Source organism: Microcaecilia unicolor, chromosome 8 (genome assembly GCF_901765095.1).
Source record: "Microcaecilia unicolor chromosome 8, aMicUni1.1, whole genome shotgun sequence".
In the NCBI taxonomy this organism is placed as follows: Eukaryota; Metazoa; Chordata; class Amphibia; order Gymnophiona; family Siphonopidae; genus Microcaecilia; species Microcaecilia unicolor.
This window is the reverse complement of record NC_044038.1, coordinates 23,478,033-23,499,260: the sequence shown is the minus strand read 5'-3', so window position 1 is coordinate 23,499,260 and position 21,228 is coordinate 23,478,033.

Below are 21,228 nucleotides of genomic sequence, written 5' to 3'. Positions count from 1 at the left end.
AAAGTTTACCAAAACAGTGCCGGGTACAGGTGATTGACATGAGTCTATGAGGCTGTGTTATGGTAAGAAATATTTGGAGGTAATACAGGGTGCAGAATGTAAAAGCCATAGCTGATTGTGCAATTAAGAAAAGCCAAATGTCGTCTGCACGGCGCTTATTCAGTCCACTATCTAAAAGGCTAAGAATGTGTTGTGATTGGGAGGTATCGCTTCCTTATTCAAACAACGTCTTGTGATGTGTTATTCAGACGTCTCAGCCTGAGGCACCAAAGAAATTTGCAGGAGCGCCACAAAAAAATACACAAATGAAAGACACTAAGAAATCAGAGGCTAAGGGAAGGTCTTGAAAAATTCTGTGGGCCCGACAGTCAGACCGTAGGAGTTAGTGGTCGGGCCATTTCCTGTGACCGGCATGGAATTATCCAGTTTATTTTTGGCCAGTTCAACCGTCCAAGCCGATATTCGGTGCTGGCTTATTAAGTTTGAACTGGACAAAGATATTTCAGGTATTCACATGGCCAAACATGGCCGTCAAGCTTACACTGAATATTGGCAGATAGGCGGTTATATCGTGTGATATAACTGGCTAGCCGCTAGCCACAAATTTTCAGCAGGTCATGGCTTTGCCATGGCCCACTGAAAATTTGTTGATAGCTGGTTATGGGGCATTTAACCAGCCAGGTGCCAATCCTGGCCGGTTAAATGCTTTTGAATATTGGGGGGGGGGGGGGGGGGGGGGAGGGGGGAAGGTGTCTTTTTGATAAAGGTGTCCTTATACAAAGGCTTGTTGAATGCATGAGTCCAAGTCCAGAAGAGATGATGCAAGGTTTGTTGCTTATATCAGGCTATAATAACAGACAAATAAATAAATAAATAATTGTCTATCAACACTAAAATGAAAGGCACTGAGGGGCCCTTTAACTAAGGCGCACCTAAAAGTGGCCTGTGCTGGTGTAGGCGCGTGTTTTGGATGCGCGCAGGTCAATTTTTTAGCACACCTGGAAAAAAGGCATTTTTTTGTGTGTCCAAAAATGGATGTGCATCATAATTAAAACAAGCGTGTGTCCATTTTTGGCCTGAGACCTTAGCGCCACCCATTGACTTAGCAGTAAGGTTTCACTCGCTGACCAGGCAGTACACAGCCAGAGTGCGCAAACTGCTGATTACAAAGAGGGGCATTTTAGAAAGAAACGTCTATGTTTGGATTTGGACGTTCTTGTAAAACATCCAAATCCGGAGCCGGGGAAAAGCGTATTTTCATAAAAAGATGGACGTCCATCTTTCGTTTCGAAACTACGAAGAACATCCTTAGATTTGGACGTCCCTGGTCATGGATGTATTTGATTTTCTGCAATTTTCGAAACCAAAGACGTCCATGTCAAAAACGTCCAAATGCAAGCCATTTGGATGTGGGAGGAGCCAGCATTTCTAGTGCACTGGTCCCCCTGACATGCCAGGACACCAACCGGGCACCCTAGGGGGCACTGCAGTGGACTTCATAAAATGCTCCCAGGTACATAGCTCCCTTACCTTGTGTGTTGAACCCACCCAAAAAACCCAGAACCCACTACCCACAACTGTACACCACTACCATAGCCCTTACGGGTGAAGGGGGGCACCTAGATGTGGGTACAGTGGGTTTGTGGTGGGTTTTGGAGGGCTCACTGTTTCTTCCACAACTGCAACAGGTAGGGGGGTATGGACCTGGGTCCACCTGTCTGAAGTGCACTGCAGTACCCACTAAAACTGTTCCAGGGACCTGCATGCGCTGTCATGGACCTGAGTATGACATCTGAGGCTGGCACGAAATATTTTTAAAGATGTGTTTTGAGGGTGGGAGGGGGTTAGTGACCACTGGGGGAGTAGCGGGAGTAGCGGGAGTAGCGGGAGGTCATCCCTGATTCCTTTCGGTGGTCATCTGGTCATTTCGAGCACCGTTTTGTGCCTTATTCGTAAAAAAAAAAACACGTCCGGGTGAAAACGTCCCTGCTTTTTTCGATTATGGCTCAAAGACATCCAAGTGTTAGGCATGCCCAAGTCCCGCCTTCACCAAGCCTCCGACACACCCCCTTGAAATCTGGACGTGCTTGTGACGAACTGCAGTTGGAGACGTCCAAAATCGGCTTTCGATTCTACCGATTTGGACGTCCCTAGGAGATGGACGTCCATTTTCCGATTTATGTCGAAAGATGGACGTCCATCTCTTTCGAAAATGAGCCTGAAAGTTATTCAAAGTTGTTAAATTGTAAGAGGACACTATCAGACTGGGAGACCTGGGCACCCAAATGACAGATGGCATTTAATGTGAGCCAATACAAAGTGATGCAAACTACAGCTATGTGATGCAAGGTTCCACATTAGGAGTCACCACCCATAAGTACATAAGTACATAAGTAGTGCCATACTGGGAAAGACCAAAGGTCCATCTAGCCCAGCATCCTGTCACCGACAGTGGCCAATCCAGGTCAAGGGCACCTGGCACGCTCCCCAAACGTAAAAACATTCCAGACAAGTTATACCTAAAAATGAGGAATTTTTCCAGTCCATTTAATAGCGGTCTATGGACTTGTCCTTTAGGAATCTATCTAACCCCTTTTTAAACTCCGTCAAGCTAACCGCCCGTACCACGTTCTCCGGCAATGAATTCCAGAGTCTAATTACACGTTGGGTGAAGAAAAATTGTCTCCGATTCGTTTTAAATTTACCACACTGTAGCTTCAACTCATGCCCTCTAGTCCTAGTATTTTTGGATAGCGTGAACAGTCGCTTCACATCCACCCGATCCATTCCACTCATTATTTTATACACTTCTATCATATCTCCCCTCAGCCGTCTCTTCTCCAAGCTGAAAAGCCCTAGCCTTCTCAGCCTCTCTTCATAGGAAAGTCGTCCCATCCCCACTATCATTTTCGTCGCCCTTCGCTGTACCTTTTCCAATTCTACTATATCTTTTTTGAGATACGGAGACCAGTACTGAACACAATACTCCAGGTGCGGTCGCACCATGGAGCGATACAACGGCATTATAACATCCGCACACCTGGACTCCATACCCTTCTTAATAACACCCAACATTCTATTCGCTTTCCTAGCCGCAGCAGCACACTGAGCAGAAGGTTTCAGCGTATCATCGACGACGACACCCAGATCCCTTTCTTGATCCGTAACTCCTAACGCGGAACCTTGCAAGACGTAGCTATAATTCGGGTTCCTCTTACCCACATGCATCACTTTGCACTTGTCAACATTGAACTTCATCTGCCACTTGCACGCCCATTCTCCCAGTCTCGCAAGGTCCTCCTGTAATCGTTCACATTCCTCCTGCAACTTGACGACCCTGAATAATTTTGTGTCATCGGCGAATTTAATTACCTCACTAGTTATTCCCATCTCTAGGTCATTTATAAATACATTAAAAAGCAACGGACCCAGCACAGACCCCTGCGGGACCCCACTAACTACCCTCCTCCACTGAGAATACTGGCCACGCAATCCTACTCTCTGCTTCCTATCTTTCAACCAGTTCTTAATCCATAATAATACCCTACCTCCGATTCCATGACTCTGCAATTTCTTCAGGAGTCTTTCGTGCGGCACTTTGTCAAACGCCTTCTGAAAATCCAGATATACAATATCAACCGGCTCCCCATTGTCCACATGTTTGCTTACCCCCTCAAAAAATGCATTAGATTGGTGAGGCAAGACTTCCCTTCACTAAATCCGTGCTGACTTTGTCTCATCAGTCCATGTTTTTGTATATGCTCTGCAATTTTATTCTTAATAATAGCCTCCACCATCTTGCCCGGCACCGACGTCAGACTCACCAGTCTATAATTTCCCGGATCTCCTCTGGAACCTTTCTTAAAAATCGGAGTAACATTGGCTACCCTCCAGTCTTCCGGTATTACACTCGATTTTAGGGACAGATTGCATATTTCTAACAGTAGCTCCGCAAGTTCATTTTTTAGTTCTATTAATACTCTGGGATGAATACCATCAGGTCCCGGTGATTTACTACTCTTCAGCTTGCTGAACTGACCCATTACATCCCCCAGGAAAAAGATGTAAGTGTCGTCGTTGATGATACGTCGAAACCCTCTGCTCAGTGTGTGGCAGCGGCTAAGAAAGCAAATGGAACTTTAGGAATTATTAGGAAAGGAATTAAAAACAAAAATGAGAACATTATAATGCCTTTGTATCGCTCCATGGTGCGACCGCACCTCGAATACCGTGTGCAAGTCTGGTCACCGCATCTCGAATACCCTATGCAAAAGAGACCCCTGCTGTTCTAAACCTCTCCTTCCCACACTGGTCTTTTACACTCGGGCTTTCAGATCCTTACCTAGGCCCTTCATTTGCTGTGAAATGCCAGGGTTAAACTGTGAAAAGGCCCCAATCAGTCCTAGAGGGCTTCCAGTAGCCCAGGTACTGCAGTTCAGCTTACCAATAGGATGGAATGCAAGTCTGTTGGCTGGTTTTGTCCTTTGTTTGGTAGTAAATCCATTCCCAGAGAATACTGTCAGCATGGTGGGTGGTGGTATTTCAAGAATTGTTAATATATGTTGATATGTAACAGAAAACAATGCATTGCGTGCCATCCAAAGAAAATGCTTTGATATTCTTGTTATGCTTTTATGCAAACCATGGCTCAAACAGATTTCTTGCCCTTTTCCTTTGAAGTATAATTTGAATGCAATATTAAAATATTAATTATGCTACCTGTAGCAATAGAGGAGCTTGAGAAAACTTGATTTATTTCATTGTTGCATGCTCTGAATTAAGCAGCTGAATTTAGTGTGAGTCTAGGAATTTCTATTCTTCTTTGTACTTACCTTGTGAAATATTAATGGCACGTGCAAAATGCAAGACTAAACAGTTATTATGCCTGAGAACATTTGTCTATGCTGTTCGTGCATTGTGAAGCTCAAGAGTGGCAATGCATACATAGCTGCTGGGTAGATGCAATAACTGGAAACATCTTTTCAGTCTTGTTGGTAGTTTGTTTCTGTCTGGACTCATTTTAATATTAATGTAAAATAAATCTCGGGACTTGTGCAATAAATCCTACTCTCATATAAGCAAAAACAAAAATCTCAATTTAAGAAGTAACAGCTTTTTTTCTACTGCTAAACATAGTAACATAGTAGATGACGGCAGAAAAAGACCTGCACGGTCCATCCAGTCTGCCCAACAAGACAACTCATGTGTGCTACTTTTTGTGTATACCTTACCTTGATTTGTACCTATGCTCTTCAGGGCACAGACCGTATAAGTCTGGCCAGCACTATCCCCGCCTCCCAACCTCCAGCCCTGCCTCCCACTACCAGCTCTGCTATCCAATCTCGGTTAAGCTCCTGAGGATCCATTCCTTCTGAACAGGATTCCTTTATGTTTATCCCACGCATGTTTGAATTCCGTTACCGTTTTCATCTCCACCACCTCCCGCAGGAGGGCATTCCAAGCATCCACCACTCTCTCCGTGAAGAAATACAATGAAAACTCGTTTTCATGGGCACTGCTCTTCAATATTACTCTGGTGTGCTGAGGATGATAATAATGTTGGAGTGTATTAATCCGCAAACAAAACTTTTTCAGAGACAGAAAGGCAGTAGAACAAAAGGACATGAATTGAGGTTGAAGGGGGAGCAGAATCAGGAGTAATGTCAGGAAGTATTTTATCACGGAGAGGGTGGTGGATACATGGAATACCCTCCCGTGGGAGGTGGTGGGGATGAAAACGGTAACGGAATTCAAACATGCGTGGGATAAACACAAAGGAATTCTGTTTAGAAGGAATGAATCTATGGAATCTTAGCGGAGATTGGGTGGCTACGCCAGTAATTGGAGAGTAAAACCAATGCTGGGCGGACATCTATGGTCTGCGCCCTGATCGTGGCTGAATAGATAGGGATGGGCTGGAGTGTAAATTTTAAGGGGCTTCGACGTTAACGTCAGAACTTTTAGTATAAGAACAGTGCTGGGCAGACTTCTATGGTCTGTGCCCTTAGAAAGGCAAGGACAGATCAAACTCAGGTATAAAGTATCACATACCATGTGAAATGAGTTTATCTTGTTGGGCAGACTGGATGGACCGTACAGGTCTTTATCTGCCATCATTTACTATGTTACCATGTTACTCTTTGGAGTTCTACATGGAATGTTGCTACTAATTGGGATTCTGGAATCTTGCAACTCTTTAGGATTCCAGAATCTTCAGAACTTTTAGTACAAGAACAGTGCTGGGTAGACTACTACGGTCTGTGCCCTGAGAAAGGCAAGGACAAATCAAACTCGGGTATATATATAAAGTATCGCATGCCATGTAAAATGAGTTTATCTTGTTGGGCAGACTGGATGGACCGTACAGGTTTTTATCTGCCGTCATTTACTATGTTACTGTGTAAGTGTACTGTGCTGAGGTCAAGATACTGCTTTGTAACTTCTCGTTCTCACTGCTCATCTTATATGATCCAAATGAAAAGTAACACGGTAGAGGATGGCAGATAGACTGAAATGGCCCATCTAATGCCACCCCTGAAGCAGGCATATTGCCAAAACACTGCCCAAGTCGGGTCCTTTAATAAAGGCTGTTCCTTTCCTGAGGCCCATCATTCTTGTTGGCTGTTTTGCTGTTATGTTGTGTTATGTTGCCTATAGCTATACAGTTCAAAAATTAAAAGGAGAACAAGAGCCAGACCAGTTTGTCCAGGAATTACAAAAGATTACAACATTCAGCAGATTGGTTAATTGAGCAGTAGATAACCCGACTTTACAAAACAGAAAAGCTTTCAACTTCTTTCTCGACTTAAAATAATTAGTGGACGATCTTAAAGAAAAAGGAATCTGATTCCACAAATTAGGAAGTTGGTATTGAATAGAGAAAGAAAGATGTCTAACCAATTTAAGCCCCCCCCCCCAAACATTGAGCATCTCCATTGAAAAAGATTACGAGTTCTATACCTTGCAGCAGAACCTTGTAATAAGGTCACTAGTTCTAACATATTAGCTGCCATGTCACCTGTTAAGATTTTTTAAATGGTGACATCCAGGAATTGTATTCTCGCAGCAACAGGCAGCCGATGGCGTTTAGACTAAAAATGCTGTAATGGCTCAAATTTATACCATAGAAATAGAAAAAAAAAGCAACACTGGGCCTTCAAGACTGAGACAACAGGAGTAATTTATTGATAAGCGACCTGACACAGGCCGTGTTTCGGCGTGAAACAACGCCTGCCTCAGGGGTCAGGGTTTAGATGTGAGTGGTTTATAATGTGTATCTGTCCAATGCCTGTAGGAAGAACGGAACCTCCAAAGATAGACGGGTAAGACCATTAAAACCAAGCTCGCCTGTTTGAGAGGACAGCCAAAAAGACAAGGTTAATACAGGAGTTTTTATACTCTACATCGTGGCTGTCCTTTCAAACAGGCGAGCTTGGTTTTAAAGGTCTTATCTTTGGAGGTTCCATTCTTCCTACAGGCATTGGACAGATACACATTATAAACCACTTACATCTAAACCCTGACCCCTGAGGCAGGCGTTGTTTCACGCCGAAACACGGCCCGCGTCAGGTCACTTATCAATAAATTACTCCTGTTGTCTCAGTCTTGAAGGCCCAGTGTTGCTTTTTTTGTCTGTATACTTTCTATGTATGCTGTTTACCCTCTCTGTTCGGTCTGTACCATAGTAATAGTAAATGACGGCAGATAAAGACCTGTACGGCCCATCCAGTATGCCCAAACAAAAACCTGCCTACCAAAAATCAATCTAACTGCCAAATTTTGTACTAGTTGTAAATGGTGAAGAAGTGATTTAGAACAGATAGCTGAAGTAGGATTTACAATAACCTAATCTGGAAAGGATCAAAGGTTGTGCCTCTGACTCCCTCACCTTTGGTTGGGAAGTGGATGTGCCAAATTGTAAGCAGATAGATGCCAATTTGCACTAGAATTCTATAAGGGAAACTTTGCTTCCAAATGACATAATAGAATCTGAACTCAGCAAGCCCCATCTAGGCACCCACCTAGAGAATTGCCCCCTAAGGTTTCAAATAACCAAGCTACTTGTAAATAACCAGGTGTTTTGCCTTGACCAGCAGATATGCAAGTATTTCATTACCTGCAAGTCCCCATTTCTTAATACATTTTCAACCAAAATTCTTTCCATTCATTATTTTGATTGTCTTCAATGTTCGTCGCTAGCCAGGATGCCCAGACAAAAACATACTTGTTCTTTTCAATGATTAGTCTGGGGTAATTTAACTAACATGCTTCAGCAGATGCTTCTCAACATCAATGGCAAATCTTTCTCTTAAAGAGGAGCTCATTCCGATGATTAGAGGCTAATAGTGAATGTTCTCTATTCAACAGATTGCACATTAAAAGGAATATTGAAAGTGACTTTACACTGGTGTCTTCATGCACAACCAGTGACAGACTGCATTAGGGTTAACCTGTTGAATTAGTTATGGAAAATGTAATGCACTACACAAAATGCTGTAGAATTATTAACATAGCACAATCCTATATAATCATTCTTACCTCCAACGTTCTATTTTCAGGCTGCCTGTGTCCATGGCTTCTTCAGAGTTGGTGAGCTAGGCTCCGTAGCTCAGGCTGACGTCTCAGTAGCCATTATGCTGTCAACTTCAGAACCCGTGAAAAAAGAAAAAAAACATGCATGCCTCACAGCTGATCCATGTCCAGCGACCCTCCTCTCTCCCCTGCCCCCCCTGCAGCCACCCATGTCCAGCTACCCTCCTCTCTCCCCTGTGTAGCGAATTCTTCGGGGCAGGCAGGAAAGATCCCCGGTCCTGCCTGCCCCTGTCTCTCAAATACACTCTCTCTCTGACACACTCTCTGTCTATCACACTCTATCTCTCTGTCTCTCTCTGTCTCACACACACTCTCACACACACAGACACTCTGTCTCTCTCACACTCTCTCACACAAACACACACACACACTCTGTCTCTCTCTCTCTCTCTCTCTCTCTCATTCTCTCTCTGACACACACACTCCATCTCTCATACACACTCTCACATACACACTCTCTCTCAAACATACACTCCGAGGAAAACCTTGCTAGCGCCCATTTCATTTGTGTCAGAAACTGGCCTTTTTTACTAGTAAGATCATAAGACATACCGTGCTGGTTCTAGCCATAGGTCCATCAAGCCTAGCATCCTGTCTCCAACAGTGGCCAACCAGAGTCAGATCACAAAGCACGGATCAGCAAGTGTGCTCCTTGTGACTGCGAGCAAGTCACTTAACCCAGGTACAAAACTTAGGGGTCCTTTTACTAAGGTGCACTGAAAAATGGCCTGTGGTAGTGCAGGCATGTGTTTTGGCCATGCGCAGAATCATTTTTCAGTGCACCTGTAAAAATGCCTTTCGGGGGGGGGGGGGCTGAAAATGGGCGTGCAGCAAAATGAAAATTGGCACGCGTCCTTTTTGGGTCTGAGACCTTACTGCCAGCCATTGACTTAGCGGTGAGGTCTCATGCGTTAGCCAGGCAGTAATGGTCAACGTGCGTCCAAATACCGATTACCGCCCATGCGCCAGAAAATAAAAATATTTTCTGATGTGCATATCGGACGTGCATCAAAAATGAAATTACCATCCAAGCCATGCGGTAGCGGGTGGTAACTCAGAACTGGCGCGCATTAGGCGCCCGTAGGCACTTACATGGCTTTAGTAAAAGGGCCCTTTAGACTTTGAGCCCACTAGGCACAGAGGAAGTACCTGCATATAACATATTTATTTATAACATTTATACCCCACATTTTCCCACCCACTGGCAGGCTCAATGTGGCTGGCATCAGACCGTAGAGGCAATCACCAATCCGGTAAACAAACAAATGAAGTATAATAAGGTGAATGGGAAGGATAGTAATTACAAAGGGGCGAGGGGTAAGAGGGGAAGGGTAATAGAGTCCATGAGGTCCATAAATAAGTTGTATTCCAGGAGTTATGGATTTAAGACGGGTCCTTTAGGATAAGCCTTTCCAAATAAACTAGAGATTTTCTGAAGTTCAGATGATCATGAGTAATTTTCATAGGTTTGGGTCATGCATTCCATAGTTGAGTGCCAATAAAGGAAAAGGTGGAAGCGTAAGTGGACTTATATTTGAGACCATTTCAGGTGGGGTGATGGAGGTTTAAATATGAACGGGATGATCTGCGAGAATTCCTAGATGGTAGATTGATAAGGGTATCCATGTAACCTGGGGCTTCACCATATATGTAAACCGTTTTGGTTGTACCATAGAAAGGTGATATATCAAATCCATGACCCTCTACTTTGTAACATATACTTTGCACCTGCTTAGACCAGCCCAGTTTTCAAAGGGAAACTGTTCAGGGAGTTTACAGCCATCCAGATATTCTGAGTTTTGCTCTCTCACTCACCAGCAAAGTTGGTTCAAGGTTACTTACATCCTCGGGTGACCTAGCCAATAAAAAGTGTTTCTTCCAAACAGTTATCCAAGCTTCTTTCAGTCCCATTTCCTCCACCATATTTATATGATTTGAGCTGTAAGACTGGAAAACTTGAGAGAATTAGGACTTAGATGGGTCACTGCAACCATCTTTCAGGCAGAAGTTAACATTGATGTAAAGCTTTGAATATTGTGTCTGAATATGAAAGATTTTCAAGCTAGAAAATCCCTAAGGGATATTTTACTTTCCCTGCTGTCAAGACAAGGTTTGAATATGTGCTGCTAATCAAAGTCCATTTCCAGAAACCAGTCTACAAAGTATAACAACAAAAGAGAAAGCAGCAGATAAGGAATTTAAGCAATGGATGGAAACTTGGACAAAGTAGCCATTTTTTTTGTTATAGAAAACTGTTAAATCTGTTTCATGGTGTTGTGTTTGGAGCTCGTCTCAACTTTCTCAGCAAAAACTTTGCAACAAATCTATTATAATTATCCCATCCATTTGCCTTTCTTGGGGGCCCTTTTACAAAAGGGCATTGGAATCTGGGCTTAGCATGGCTTAACGTGGGACTTTCCGCACACTGAGCCCAGATTCAGTGCAGCAGTATTTAGTGCTTTATGACGAAGACGGCTGTGTTAAGTCAAGTGTATATTTAAATAAAGAGATTGTTCCTAACCTACGTCGCCTACTGGTGTTGTTCAAGAGCCTACTCCTCCTACTCCCCCTTTCCTCAGAAGACCAATAAACAGACATTTTCCAAAATGAAACATCCAAAATATGAATGCAAAAAAAAAAAAAACAGGCACAAAAATGGCTGACATCATTTATCATTTGTACAAAAATGGCTACACAGACGTCCCTGCAGAGCATAAGGGCAGCCTAGTGGTCAACTCAGTGGACTTTAAACAACAGAACCCGCATAAAAACCCCACCTTAATTCTATTATATGTTATTGTGAGCCCTCCAGGAACATATAAAAAACTACTGTACTACCTAAAGGTACAACACTACAATAGCCATCGTACTTTCACTTGCAGGTGTCTTATAAATTCAGGTACAGTAGATATTTCTATGCTCCAGAAGGACTCATATATTTGCACAGAAATAAAAGAGTTAAGGTGAGAGTTACACCTGGGTCTCATTGTTCAAAGTCCACTGCACTGACCATGACCACTAAGCTACTCCTTACAGTTGCTTGCTGCTCCATTAGGAATGGCCATAATACCTGAAGCTGTTATAGAGCCTGATATCTACTTTCAGTTTCACTTCTTAGGCGGAGGGGGTGGTAGGGGGTTAGTAACCACTGAGAGATTAAGGAGGGTCATGCCCTCATCCCTCCAGTGGTCAGCTGCTCAATCAAGGCATATGTCTTGTATCCTGAATGTGATTGAAACAGGTCAAGCCTTGGACATTTCTTCCTGTTCCATTATCACTGAAAGATATCCTAATTTTAGGTCCTCCCTACTCCCACCCAAAACACACCTCCAACTTCCCCTTGCTATTTGGACAAACTGCAGTATAAAAAGTCCAAATCCTGCCTTTCAAAAACCGTGATTTGGACATTTTCGGTAGATGGACTTTTTTTTTTTTTAATACCATATGCAACATCCATGTGCTTTGAAAGTGAGTGCCAAAGTCCTTATATATACATATAAGGACTTTAGTCTATGTTGGATACAGGGTTTGGATATCTACCTGTAAAGACCGAGCTTATTGTCTTCCCTCCCAAACCCACTTCTCCTCTCCCTCCACTCTTTATCTCAGTTGATAACACCCTCATCGTCCCCGTCTCATCTGCCCTCAACCTCAGAGTCATCTTCGACTCCTCCCTCTCCTTCTCTGCACATATCCAGCAGATAGCCAAGACCTGTCGCTTCTTCCTCTATAACATTAGCAAAATTCGCCCCTTCCTCTCTGAGCACACCACCCAAACTCTCATCCACTCTCTCATTACCTCTCGCCTTGACTACTGCAACCTGCTCCTCACTGGCCTCGCACTTTGCCATCTATCCCCCCTTCAATCCGTTCAGAATGCTGCTGCACATCTTATCTTCCGCCTGGACCGATATACTCATATCACCCCTCTCCTCAAGTCACTTCACTGGCTTCCGATCAGGTACCGCATACAATTCAAGCTTCTCCTCTTAACCTACAAATGCACTCGATCCGCAGCCCCTCCTTACCTCTCTACCCTCATCTCCCCTTACGTTCCTACCCGTAACCTCCACTCTCAAGACAAATCCCTCCTTGCAGTACCCTTCTCCGCCACCGCCAACTCCAGGCTCCGCCCTTTCTGCCTCGCCTAACCCCATGCCTGGAATAAACTCCCTGAACCCATACGCCAGGCCCCCTCCCTGCCCATCTTCAAAGCCTTGCTCAAAGCCCACCTCTTCAATGTCGCCTTCGGCACATAACCACCTTGCCTCTACTCATGATATCTAGACTGCCCCAACTTGACATTTCACCCATTAGATTGTAAGCTCCATTGAGCAGGGACTGTCCTTTTGTTAGACTGTACAGCGCTGCGTAACCCTAGTAGCACTCTAGAAATGTTAAGTAGTAGTAGTAGTAGTAGTAAATGTGATGACACTCATTAATATGAACTACAACTGAGGTTGACATTCATGAACAGTGTTCCCTGCGATTACGATCATAGAATACACAGCTTTATGCTAATATGATAGCAGATGATTTGTAATATCTTGTATTTTTTTTAAAAATAAGATGAGATGTATGAGTGTATGAGTGTGATGTGTAAGAACGTATGCAAGAGTGTTGGGTTGTATGTTTTTTAATGAGTGATGAATAACATTTTGATATATTAAATAACATAGTAACATAGTAGATGACGGCAGAAAAAGACCTGCATGGTCCATCCAGTCTGCCCAACAAGATAAACTCACATGTGCTACTTTTTGTGTATACCTTACCTTGATTTGTACCTGTCCTTTTCAGGGCACAGACCGTATAAGTCTGCCCAGCACTATCCCCGCCTCCCAACCACCAGCCTCGCCTCCCACCACCGGTTCTGGCACAGACCGTATAAGTCTGCCCAGCACCATCCCCGCCTCCCAACCACCAGCCCCGCCTCCCACCACCGGCTCTGCCACCCAATCTCGGCTAAGCTCCTGAGGATCCATTCCTTCTGAACAGGATTCCTTTATGTTTATGCCACGCATGTTTGAATTCCGTTACCGTTTTCGTTTCCACCACCTCCTGCGGGAGGGCATTCCAAGCATCCACTACTCTCTCCGTGAAAAAATACTTCCTGACATTTTTCTTCAGTCTACCCCCTTCAATCTCATTTCATGTCCTCTCGTTCTACTGCCTTCGCATCTCTGGAAAAGGTTCGTTTGCAGATTAATACCTTTCCTCCAGAGTATACGTGTTCAGGTCCGCAAGTCTCTCCTCATACGTCTTGTAACGTATGTAATGAAAAGGTTTTGAATAAAGATTGACAATTATATGATATGGTTGTTTATGTAATTGTAGATTAAGATAATTGCAACCAATTGAAGAAAGTTAGCCTAGTATTGGATTACTATATATATATATATATATAACACCATTTCATTGGTAGCTCAAGGTGAGTCATATTTAAATGCAATATATATTTCCCTGTCTCCAGAAGACTTTCAATATTTTGAACTAGATTTATAAAAGTCAATGTTAAAGACATATGGATGAGGCAGATCATAAAGTACATAAGACTGCATTGCAAAAATGTACTGCTTTAAGGTGGAGTTGATTTCTTTATTTGCATTAATGCATCTGTGAAGCAGTTTGCATGCATACTTCTTCAATGAGCTATTTTGCATAATTTTGAATTGCACTACCTCATTAGCATAGATCTCATATTAAAATATTCACAAGCTAGTTTGCCTGTGATGACAGATGCTTTCAACTTGCATAAACTAACCTGTGCACATGAACAGAAATGTTGACACCTAATAACCACTAGTTAGCTAAATCATTTTGTTTTTAAACTTCATTCTGAAGAGTGAGAATTGGTGACTCTGGCCTGTGTCTACAGTTGTTTGCTGTTGTGAATGTTTACAGCTCACTTCAGTAGAAATAGCTGCCAATAAATTACTTCACAAAAATCTTAAGTCCAAAGACGTAACTGTATGGGTCGTTCAGATGTGTATCCTTTTATGAGTGCTTCTGGTTCACATTGTGAGATGAAATATGAGCAACACTGGTGCATTGCAGAGATTACGGTAAAAACATGAGAAGTGCTAAACGGAGGCAAGAGGACACAGGGATCAGTTTACTATGTAACAGTGAAAGCAAAACATGCTTTTAGACAAATAATGACATACAAAGGAAGACATTTAGGGGCCCTTTTACAAAGGCACGTAAGAGCCTATCGCTTGTCCAACACCCCAAATCAGCATTACCGCCCGGCAACCGTATGCCCAGGCAATAATTCTGAATTTAGTGCATGCCGAAAAGACAAGGTAGAAAATATGTAATGGTGGCGGTAGGCGGCAGGGTACGCGTGCTGCATGCCTACTGCTCGGGTAGCGCGTGAGACCTTACCGCTAAGTCAATGGGTGGTTTGTAGGTCTCAGGCCGAAAATGGACACGTGCTGGTTTTTATTTTGCCACATGTCCATTTTCTGGCCCCTTTTTCCAGAACACGGTACAATTTGGCCAGGTACATGCACAAAAGTTGCTCACGTACTGCCGCAGGCCACATTTTGCCACGGCTTAGTAAAAGGACCGCTTATATTGCTCAAAAGCAGTGGCGTTCCTAGGGGGGCTGACACCCGGGGCGGATCGCCGATGCGTCCCGCCCCCCGGGTACAGCGCTCCCCCCCCAGAACAGTGCAACGCCCTCCCGGAGAAAGAACCCCCGATCCCCCGGTGAAAGAACCCCCCCCCGGGTGCACGCCGCTGAGGGGGGGGTGCCGCGCGCCTGCCGGCTCTTCGTTTTCATGCTCCCTCTGCCCCGGAACAGGAAGTAACCTGTTCCGGGGCAAAGGGAGCATGAAAACGAAGAGCCAACAGGCGCGCGACACCCCCCCAGCGGCGTGCACCCGGGGCGGACCGTCCCCACCGCCTCCCCCCTTGGTACGCCACTGCTCAAAAGTACTCTGTCACTTGTGAGCTTTAATGCAATACCACTCTGTATTTCTCATTCCGATAATGGCGACCGCCACTACGGCATAATGTAAGCCACATTGAGCCTGCAAATAGGTGGGAAAATGTGGGATACAAATGCAACAAATAAATAAATAAATAAATAAGGCATTTTACTGTTCCTACAGGGTGGTAAAAACTTTTGCTCCTGCACCCGTGGTAAATGCGCCAAATGTTTGTTTCTGTTACCCTGGGTCCCAGCATCAGGTCCCTCTTGGAGGCCGGGTCCAGGGGAACCTTACCCCTCTGCTCTCCCCTTTTGGCAGTCCTGACACCGGCCTTTGGCTTGGATAAATGCTTGCGCCTAAAGTTAGATGCGAAACTGCGAAATTTATAACGGCAGTTCCACGCAGAACTCGCCACTATAGAATTTGGGCTAAGTGTCCCGAATCCTGGCACCTAACCTTAGGCACCCTATACTGAATCTATCTCTATATGTTTTTCCCAGCTCTCATTAATACAGTTTTTCATTGTGGCATAACACGAAAATGTTGTTACTTTCTGTTATTAATGAAGCGTTGATACAGTTGACGAGAGACATTCCCATCGATACGTTCTTTTGTAATCTGAGCATATCGTGGCTGACTTGTAGCCTTGACATTGTTTGACCTGCACCGTTCTTTATACGTGGCCTTACGGGAAGCCTAAAATTAACCACAAAGTGAGGAGACAAAGTTGCAGCTTAGGTTTTTTTTTCATGAACAACAAGTACTGTCACCATTACCAGCTGATCCTGTAACACCTCCAAAAAAATGAATGAATGTGAGGAGAAGAAAAGACATTTGGAATTTTGCAGAACTTCAGACCCAGCAACGGGCAGGATTAATGCACAGGCAAACTAGGAATGCGCCACGGTCCCAAAGTCAGGAGGGGGCTTTCGATCTGCCAATCCTCCCACCTGAGAATAGTAAACCTCTGATGGATACTGGATAGTTAGGGCCAGAATAGTGTTGCCAAGCAGTGGTTTTAATTAAGGGAAGCCAGTGGCTGGCAGAACCTTTGCATCAACAATATAATTGCCAGAAACCTGCCAATGGCCTGCATCCCTAGCAGTAGACATGGACTACTCCCCTCTTCATAAATCCAGTCCCTCCCAGGCCCCTTTAATTCACATCTTTCCTTACTGCCTGCTTGTCTTGACTCCCTCTCCCTTTGCACAGACTCCACTCCTTACTCTGCTGTCAAGAAAGCATTCATACACACACACACACACCTCATCTCTTTAAAGCAGCCCAAGGAAGTAGCAGGTACTGAGTGAATGCAAGAATAAAATAAATGCACATTCACAAAGCACATCATCGTGGCCCCTCCTACTTCTGTGTTGCATGCAGGAGGCAGAGACTGTGAGAATGCGATGGTGCAATCCCCACACTCACTCATGACCTGCTACTGTGGCCGCACCGAGACCTAGCCGCTGCAGTTGTGCCCAAGCAACTTCAAAAGAAGAGGGCAGCTTGGAGAGGGAATGGGAAAAACCATGAATGAAGCTCCCCCAGGGAAATGAGAGCATAAAAGTGAACGGAGTGGAGGAGTGGCCTAGTGGTCAGGGTGGTGGACTCTGGTCCTGAGGAACTGAGTTCAATTCCCACTTCAGGCACAGGCAGCTCCTTGTGACTCTGGGCAAGTCACTTAACCCTCCATTGCCCCAGGTACAAATAAGTACCTGTATACAATATGTAAGCCGCATTGAGCCTGCCATGAGTGGGAAAGTGCGGGGTACAAATGTAACTAAAATAAAAAAAATAAGGATGTTGGGTAACATGATAATGATAAAGCATGATAGTATTATAGCAAGCAAATATCGTAAGGCAATTCTGGATATATGCGTAGGGTACATATTTCTTGGTATCCACTGTCACTTTCACTTCTTAGGGGGGGGGGGGTGGGAAAGGATCAGTAACTACTGGGAGATTAAGGAGGGGTCATGCCTTCCTCCCTCCAGTGGTCAGCTGCTCAATCAAGGCACTTTTTTTGTACCCTGGACTTGATTGAAAAAAAGTCTAGATTTTTAAAAGTTCTTCTTTTTTGCCTTGGACATTTCTTCCCTTTCCATTATCACTGAAAGACATCCTAATTTTAGGCTCTCCCTATTCCCACTCAAAACACACCTCCAAGATGCTTCCTTGCTATTTGGACAAACTGCAGTGTAAAATGGTCCAAATTCTACCTTTTGAAAATTGCAATTTGGATGTTTTCAGCAGATGAGACTTTTTTGGGGCCATCTTGAGGCATCCATCTGCTTCGAAAATGAGCACCATAGGTACCTGCAGAAATAGCGCATAGTTTGTGAGCACTGACAGTTGCGCTTGCTCGAGAGTAGGAGTAAATGTTACCATGCAATGTATGTGCAAATTTTGTAAAATATGCACCTAAATCATGATTCTGCCTAAATTCCTCCCCTGAGCACGTCTGCTCTACAAGAGGCCTTTTACATGAATAAATCAGAATTTTACATTCAAAAATAGTTTGTAAAGTTACCACCAAAGAGGGTAATTTTGTAAGAAGTCATCAGGATAGGAAGTCCAATTAAACATCTATTTTGGGGCTATTATAAGAAGACATTGATGCACCTATATGTCTTCATAAGATAGCATCACAAAAGCTGCAACAATCACAGCCAAAATGCATCTGAACTGATGTGAATATATGAGCACATATTTTATAAAACATACATGTAATTTGTGATGTTGTCCATTCTCTACCCAAACTCCTCCCTGCCTACCTTTGGGCTATATAAATGTTATCATATCCAACAAACACAAACCAAAGGAGATGAGCTACCTTATGTGAAGCCAAACAGAAGGTCAGACAGAGTAGGAGTGGACCATGGTTTCCCAACAAAGTAGACGAGCCACCCTATGTGAAGCCAAAAAGAAGGTCAGACAGAGTAGGGATGGGCCATGGTTTCCTAACAGACGAGCCACTCTATATGAAGCCAAACAGAAGGTCGGACAGAGTAGGAATGGACCATGGTTTCCCAACAAAGTAGACAAGCCACCCTATGTGAAGCCAAAAAGAAGGTCAGACAGTACGGATGGACCATAGTTTCCCAACAAAGAAAAGAAGAGGCACCAGAGGTAAAGCATCAATTGTCAGGTCCTGCAGCTCTTTTGCATTACTCTCTGGTGGACTTCATACAACAATTGGAGAACTAATGGTTTGACTATTTTGCATATTGATGATTAAAATAATTTCCAATTGACGCTTTACCTCTAGTGCCTTTTCTCTCCCTTGCTGAGAAACCATGGTCCAGCCCTTCTCTGTCTGACCTTCTTTAAAGTTGGCACAAACATTCTCTGTGTATACATGCATAGCCTCTTGGGGTAATATTATAAAACTCTTTTACCGTGTTAAGACACTGTTTACCCACATTTAAATAAAAAGCTGATAAAATCACCGCCAAAGAGGTGCAAATGTTTGTTGATACTCTGTGCCCACCACCAGTTTCAAAGGAAAGGGATGCATTTACTTGTGTTTTGAAAATTGAGCAGTTTGACCTACCAACTTTGTTCCAGTGAAGACAGTTTGAAAAGTACCTGCCAAGCTCATTACTGTTATGGCCCATCCACTTCCCCTTCTATTGACATGTTGTAATCTTAATACATTCACTAGAGACACGTTTCAGTCAATTAAACTCATTTCATTTGGGAGTCGAGCTCTGAATTCAACCTTCAGCTCCAGAGGTCATAACCTATTACTTTCTACAGGCCCACCAACACAGCTAAAAAAGAAAAATAAACGTTAAAAAGTAAGTAAGGGTAACATTACTGTTTTGCAATAATGTGTGACAAAATTCTTCCAAACACTTTCTGCTCTTTGCAAAAGTAACGTGGACTTAATCTGACATTCACTACGATAGCAACAACCATGTTGATGGAGTGATGCCTGAACGTCAACCATGAGAAAGACCCATGTCAAGAAAACTTCCAATAATATCTTTCTTAAAGGAAGTACAAAACATTTTAAAAATGAGCTTGGATTATCTATGGCTGAACTTTACAAGTTCTATGCCTAGAAAATTAAAGATGCCATGGACACAAATCATGGAGGTGTATACGAGTGATCTGAGCAAATCACTTTATAATTTTGGAAGAGAATTCCAGATACAGATGTTCTGTATATCAAGCCTCATTTAGAATGAGAATTCTTTAGTAAAAAGACAGATAATGCTGCACCACCCTGTACCATCTGTGTAGACATGTGAACAATGTTTCTGTTTAATATATTGCCTATTTGACAATGGAAAGAGTCGTGAAATTTTGTTAAGTGTAATGATACTGTCTTGCCATTTGTGCTTAAAGTTTCAGGAGCAGGAAAAGAGCAGCATTCGGACAAGATCCACTGCCGGGGAGTCATGAAAGAAGATTACAGTGGCAGGGAGGGACAGAGACACGATGAACCGCTCCACGCAGAATGAAATCCTTTCATCCTTGGAGGGCGCTTTTCCCAAATCTTTCTCCAGTCCATATCACCCAACCCCCATGACTGAGACTTTTATCTGCTACAAATCTTCAGACTGCATATTTGCAAGAAGTGGCCTTTCTGTTCCTTCATTCATTTGCTACTTTCAGAATGCAGCGGAGAATTAAAAGAAAACTGTACTCTTTAAGGAAATAGGTGCTGGAGATGTGCATTCGTTTGAAATGACGTATATAATAGCAGTGAGTGATGGGTCAATAATCAGCCTGTGACAATCAGCATTTTTGTAAACACTGAAAGCCAGAGGTTGATTTACAGCAGGGACATAGCCAGACCTTGAGGTGGGAGGTAGCCAGCAGGGCCGCCGAGAGACCAAGCCGGGCCCGGGGCAAGGCCACCCCCCCCCTGCTGCCGACGCCCTCGCCACCCTCATTGCCCCCCCTGCCGCCGCCATCGCCGCTGCTGCTGTTGCTGCTGAAGTCCCCAGTCTCACCTTCCTGCCCTCAGCTACGTCCGCCACCGGGCACCCTGCATTAAAATCAGCAGCGCGTCAGCTGAGCTCCATTTGGAAAGGCAGATCGCCTCCCTTCGGGCCCTGCCTGTGTCCCGCCCTCGTAGAAACCAGAAGTTACATCAGATGAGGGCAGGACACAGTGAGGGAAGGCCCAAAGGGAGGCGATCTGCCTTTCCAAATGGAGCCGAGCTGAGGCGTTGCCAATTTTAATGCAGGGTGCCCGGTGGCCAGAGTCCTAGGTGAGGGGGCACATTTTGGTAGCCACCCTGCCGCCACTCCCCCTCTGCCACTGCCCCCTCCCTCCACCACCTCACCGCCCACTGCCTCCGCTGTACATCTTGGCTGGTGGGGGTCCCCAACCCCCACCAGCTGAAGACTTCATCCAGCACTGGTCTCCGACACCACCGCATTTGCCTGCCCTGCTCTCTCTTCCCCTCACGTCCGGCACGCGCTCCTTTTAGTGAAACTGAGCATGCTCAATTTCACTAAAAGGAGCATGCCCATTTTTGCCTAAGCGTATTCTATAAAGGGCGCCTAGATTTAGGCATGGTATATAGAATACGCTTAGTTGGTATCCCAGCAACTAAACTATGCATGGCCATTTACACCAACGAAAACATGGCATAAATCTTGGCGCATAGATTTAGGTGCAGAGGTCCATATTCTATAACTACATGCATAAATTTCAGAATGCCCACGCAATGCCTATTTCC